We start from the raw sequence: 6,528 nt of genomic DNA, 5'->3' as shown, positions 1-6,528 counted from the left end.
TTTAGTAAATTGCGAAGAGGCTTTTTGTGTGTGAATTACAACTCCTACTGAATACCAAAGTAAGCAGTGTAGAATGAATCTATATGCATATTGCTTTAGTCGTGATTCTGTATAATTTGCTCATATACAAGCCACAGCGTAACCTCATCTTAGATTTATTAAAGTGCTTATTAACCAACAATTGCTACTGTATAATATTCAAAACTTACCAGTGTTATTAAAGGTCACATATTATCTTCACACCTGGGGGAGGGGTTTCTGAAAAATCTGGGAAAATCAACAATCTGTTCTGCTCTGTTTGAGCACACATTTTCTGACAAGTGGAGCAGGTAAAAGACAAAGAGGATTGACTTCTTTCATATTAAGGGGGTTTGTGGACAGGCTATGTCACTTTGGAATTTAAGTTCAGGCTAAAATAAAGTAAAAGGGAAATATAGTGAAAAGTAAATCCCAAATAAGCAAACAGCCCTTTGTTGTTATTAAATGTTCTTGCAATGGATTGTCTTCATGATGCCATTTATTTATTGTCCACTAGAGGGCAGTGTTTTGCGGCTGATTGCAATAGTGTAGTAGAGGCAAAAATAAAGGCTTTTTTTTAGGCAAGACAAGTTTATACAGCAAATTTCAGCAACAAGGCAATTCAAAGTGCCTCAAAAATGACTAAAACAAACTCATTTACAGTATGTTTGGCATGTAGCCTGTATTAATTGAATTACAATTTGTCACATTGATAGTTTAGCTCATTATGTAAAGCCAGTATACATGATGATTTAACTGAGTCAGAGTCAAAAGGCTTAGATTACTTTTAAGATTAACATCAATATTCATGTCAAATGATCAAATTGTCCTACTTAAACACCAGATCAAACAAGTATTCAATTGATTTGTGTTTGATTAAACTTAGCACATGAAATAGTAGAGCATAAATTCATTTAAAGATGTGTTTTTAAAACCTATTGTTGTACCCTCTTTTGCCTAAAGAACAACAAGTACGACTGATGTAATGTAACCTTAATTCCAACAGGAACATAGTAAATTAATAATTAAGTTTCAGATAACTACTGTATATTGACTAAAGTAACATGTAGCTGAGAGTAAATGGATAATTCCTCTTTTTAACTTGAAACTTAACTTTTAATGTCTACACATGTATTGTAATATGAATGCTTTTAAACATGTGTCCCCTTAAAGGCTCTCGTGACAGAAATATTGGAATGACTGATAATAAGTAATCATTATTAGTTGTTATTTCATTGTTAACAGTAAAGCAACTATTAACAAATGTAAAATAACTGTTATGGTCATTAAAAGTGTTACCAACACATGATATATGAAGGCTTACACAGCATTTTATATGGTCTCCACCAGATTATGTTGGAGAAATGACAAGAACAGTTGTTGTATCGCTCATGTTTTTCAGTTGATTTTCTCTATTGATGGATCACTGAGTGACTTTTTATCACTCCAGGCAGAGTTGGAGAAATCTGGTTGGAATGACCTTTCTTATGACTTATCACTGTGTGTCCATTCATTCATGTTTTGGAGAGAAATTCCCTCCGCCTGACTCCAAGATAAAGACTGAAATGCAGCAACATAACACCAAAATAAATAAATATTTTTAAATGGAAAGGACACACACTGAAAAAAGACCGTAGAATGATCATGTATCTTAGAGACATGGGCGTTGTTCTTCTCTTTGTCAAGCCATATCACTCAGGCAGATCAGCCTGTTTTTATGTTCCGATATAAGCCACCCTCTATTGTTGTGCTAAGAGGGTAAAAGCTTTTTTATAATGCATAGTTGTTTGCAGGTGCCTGCGTTTTCTGCTGTTCACTCTCAACCAGCCGGATATGAATGCATGACTTTGTCTCGAAAACAAACTGAATGACCAGGAAGAAGAGAGTTGATTCAGGGTTTATGTTACGCATACATAAGTCCCACAGGAAAAAGGCATTAGGGGCTGAAAGACATGTTTCATAAATGCATTGATAGAGACATGGTCAAAGGGGTTCATTTTGCTACTTCAGATAAACATATAGCAGACACTCAGACACACCAAGAAAGAAAATAATGTAAATATGCAGCATGGTAGAACATAACAGCTTGATAAGGGGCTACATGCAGGTAAATAAATGTGCTCCATGTGAGAGTTCCTTTTGGGTAGACAATTAACCTGAGCAGATTTCCAGGTTCATGATACCAAGACTCTACAGCTGTTTTGGCACACCCTTGTGGACAAAGCTGTACATCTTATCTCTGCTGAGCATGTGGTGTTTTCTGTCAAAACTTCATCCTGTCCAGTTAAATACATCACTTGGGGGCATTGGGGGCGGCAGTAGCTCAGTCTGTAGGGACTTGGGTTGGGAATCGGAGGGTCGCCGGCTCAAGTCCCGGCACAGACCAAGTCCAGAAATTGGTCTGGTAGCTGGAGAGGTGCCAGTCCACCTCCAGAGCACCGCCGAGGCGCCCTCGAGCAAGGCACCCAACCCCCCCCACCAGCCCAGGAGCAGCCCCCCCACCCCCCCATCAGCGCATGTCCATAGGATCCTGCTTGTGCATGTGTGTGTATTTCAGCCTATGTTTGTGTAGCATGTTTACTAGACAGAGTGTAAAAACAAATTTCCCCTCGCGGGATCAATAAATTATTATTATTATTATTAATAGAAGATCTTTGTTATCAATCATCTGACATCTACTCTGCAGCACTCGTTATAGGCAATGACAGTATACCAAAGTGTATAGAAATTATCAAACTTGTGGTGGTCTGATGTTTGGTCTTGTTTGCTTTTGTATGTTACAATGAGGCATTCATATTAATTTTAGTCCATTTGGTAACCAGCTTAAAACTCAACACAACTGCTTTAAAGGGCAGTCACCTCAGGGTGAATTATATTCAATGCTACAAAAAGAGACTCAGTTTAGTCTTTAAAATGCATTGTGTATCTCTCTTTTTTTATTCATCATGCCCTTTGGGTCATCATGTTTGGATTGTTAATGGTGCAAAATTGCAGAAGGTAGCACAGCATTCTTTGTTGTTAGGTTTAAATCAGAAGGGCTGTGAAATAAAAGGAGTGCTTCACAGCTTTTAATGCACCAACAACCCCAGTGCTAGTTTTTATCAGAGAAACATCAGATGATATCAAGATCTTCCTCTTTCATTGTCGAGGAAAACTCACAGAGTAGATGCTGCTGTTTATTAGAGGGAAGTACTTTTTGACTTTGCTACTATGTGTTGTGACATGACTAGAGTCACTGTTCAATGTAGAAAAAAAGGGAAATAAAGATAAAATAAGATAAGATAATACTTTATTGATCCCCAGAGGGGAAATGCATGCGTTGCAGCAGCAAAAAGACAAGTAGCAAGTAGGTCGTACAAAATAAAAATCTAAACAGAATAGATAAGATAAATACTAAAAAAAAACGGAGGTATATACAAGTAGAATATAAATGGTGACGTGAATTATAAGATAGGATGGTTTAGGACGATTAAGATATTAAGATAAAATGGAATACAATTTAAGAAAGCACTGTACACAAGTTTAAAAGAGACAAAGGCTGGCCATAATATATCCTTGTGTTTCACAAAGCATCAAAGACACATGGTGATTTATTTTGTTGCATGCAATTTTTATATTTTTTCCATGTTTTATGCAGTTTGAATGAAACCAATTATTAGCCCGAAATAAGGGCCCATTTGGGCTTCTCTTTGGAAATCTGTACTTTCTCTAACAACAAAAAACAGGTTTAAAAGGGGAGTCATGGAAAAAAAACAGTATGTTTGGTAATTGCATATCAAGTATTTATTCATTGGTCATGTATGTATTTTTTTAATTATGCTTTCTTCTTTGGAGAAAACTGGTATAAAGCAGGACCAAACTCTAAACGCATCGTCTTTTATGAACATATGGGGAAATTATTAGCCAACAAAGGCTTATTTATAGAGGCTATACATGCAGCATCATTAGCATTTTTTTGGTCTCTCCTCAGCACTGGACACAAGTTTTAAAGAGACAAAGGCTTTTAGACTTATTCTCAGTTTCATGCAGCGTTGAGGACAAAAAAAGACAAGACAAACTGGACACAATATGGCTGTTATTTTGCATGCTATGAACTGATTTTCACTTACTTACACTTACACTTACTCCATGTTTCATGTTTGGATCAGAATCAACTTTATAGGCCAGACATGCTTACACACAGAAGGAATTTGACTTTGGTGAACTGTGCGCTCTATGTACAAATGTACAACACATGTAAGTATGTATCTGATAGATTAATATACATGAGGTCGGAGGTTTTGAAACACAACAATTACGAAAGAGTGAAGTACTGTGGCGACCATCCTTGGCGCCATCTTGGCCCACCATCTTGCATTTAACTAAAGTATTAATATGCATGACAGTAAGCTCTTGAGCTGCTGTTTTGATAAAGATTAATTTGCTGTCACAACAAAGACAGGTTCAACAGAGATGTCATGGTTTAACATTACATATGGTAATTGGATATCTGGTATTTATTTGATGGTCATATATATGTTTTGTTTTAATTATGCATGGAACTTCAGGAGGCTTATTAACATACATCATTTGTATTCATTGGGCGTCCTGCATCTGGCTGCTTTAATGTTTGCAAGAGTGCTTACCATGAGAGGGGTTCATTCTATTACAACAATCTACTAACTATACATATATTCTCTATACTCTATACTCTATATAACAAAATGTTGCTTTCAAATGATTTTAATGATTTAAAGAATATGCGACATGTTACACATAAATACAGCAGAACTCAAGTATATCCTGTGTAAATGTCTCTCTGAGTCATGACTGTCTACAATGAGTGAGAAGTGAGAGTCTTGTTGGCTGTATTGTCAGAGCTGTGTTTACATCATGTTTAAACGGATGGGACAGCATCGTGTATAAAGCTGTTTTCGTCAAGTAATAGAGAAAAAAAGAATGACACACTCACTGATTATTTTGATGTCATGTTGGTGTGTTTAGATTACGGTCATTCCAAGTCAATTTATGTGCAATATGAAGCTAAGAGCTAACCAAAGTGTGTTTACATTAGCATGCTAACACAACAATGCAGGACACAGACAATGGCAGCTCAAGCAAAAAAAGTGTTTTATCAACTTAAATTCTTACACTCAAACACAATAGGTTTGAGTATTTCAGTTGGAGCTGCTTCCATGGCAGTAGCATTACTCACATTAAAACAAATCTTTTAGATTTATAAAAGTCATTGAAAATACAAATAAAAAAATAAATAAAAAAAGCCTCCAAAGCCGTTTGATGAAATGATGTAAGGTACTCACTGACCTCAAGCTGCTTTGTCATGGTCAAAATACTCTCCTTTGGTTTCCTTTGTTGTGGCTCGGCCTCTGTACAAAAGCAATGCTTTCATTGGCTTTTAGATAAACAATTTTTCCATTTAAGCCAGAACAAGGTGTGTGACAGAGGCTCGAGTCAGATCCCTTTTAAAGCAGCATGACAGCAGGATGTATGTTTGAGGAGACAAGCTTGAACTTTTCTGCTGTTCAAACTGCACCAGGAGGCTGAAAAGAGTGATGTTAAATCAAGTGTTGTCGTTTTAAAGTAGGAACTGAAACAATGTGCCTGATCGTTGTGCATCTGCTCGTCCTGATGACCCTCAGCTGTCTGACTCGTGCTGAAGATAAAACGACGGTGCATGTCTCTTGTCCAGAACACCAGAAGACCTTTGGAGGCTCCTGCTTTGAGTTTATGGGTCTCCAGCGTACTTTTTATAGTGCTGAGGCTTGGTGTGAGCAGCGTGGTGGACACCTCGCTTTTATTCCAAATGAAGAAACTCAATATTTCATTCAGACTCATCTGGACCCCAAGCAGGACGTGTGGATTGGAGCGGCACCTTCTGCCTCTCCAAACCTGCAATATTCTTCTACTTCAGAAGGTAGGAGGCTTAAATGCAAAAATAGACTTGGATGTGATAATCTATATCTCATTCAATGCTTTCTTATTTTTTAAATGATATAAGCATCAGTTTGGATTAGCTTCCAAGGACACGTTTTTATCAATCACAGATTCTACTAAAGATTTGTATGTGGGCTTTAAAGTCCCTCGCACATCGAATCGATCCTTTGCATACTTCAATTTATCTCCCATCAAAATGATTAGTCAAACACATCTGATGAATAGTAAAACGCTCATAAATTAGGTAATTTTTTTAATGCATTTGTGTCGATTATATTCTCACTGTCCATGGAGATGGCTCTCTTTTTTTACTCTGTAGCCTTTTAGGCTTTAAAATGCTCTGTCTCACAAACAGTGGAGTGAACAGTTTTAGCAAACTTTCTAAATAAGAGGGGGAACATACTGTAAGTACATTCCCTGATTTGAGAAAAAAATATTTGTCTTTGTCTTTGTAAGGCAATGGTTTTCACTTGATCAGTTGAGGTTTATAATCATTGGAATATACTTACTATGTCAAACTGGTGTTCAGAAGGAATCCCCATTAGGGCACAGATTATAAAGCGGAAATAAAGCGGC

This window comes from Labrus mixtus, chromosome 13, assembly GCF_963584025.1.
Source record: "Labrus mixtus chromosome 13, fLabMix1.1, whole genome shotgun sequence".
NCBI classification, from domain to species: Eukaryota; Metazoa; Chordata; class Actinopteri; order Labriformes; family Labridae; genus Labrus; species Labrus mixtus.
This window is presented reverse-complemented; position numbering follows the sequence as displayed.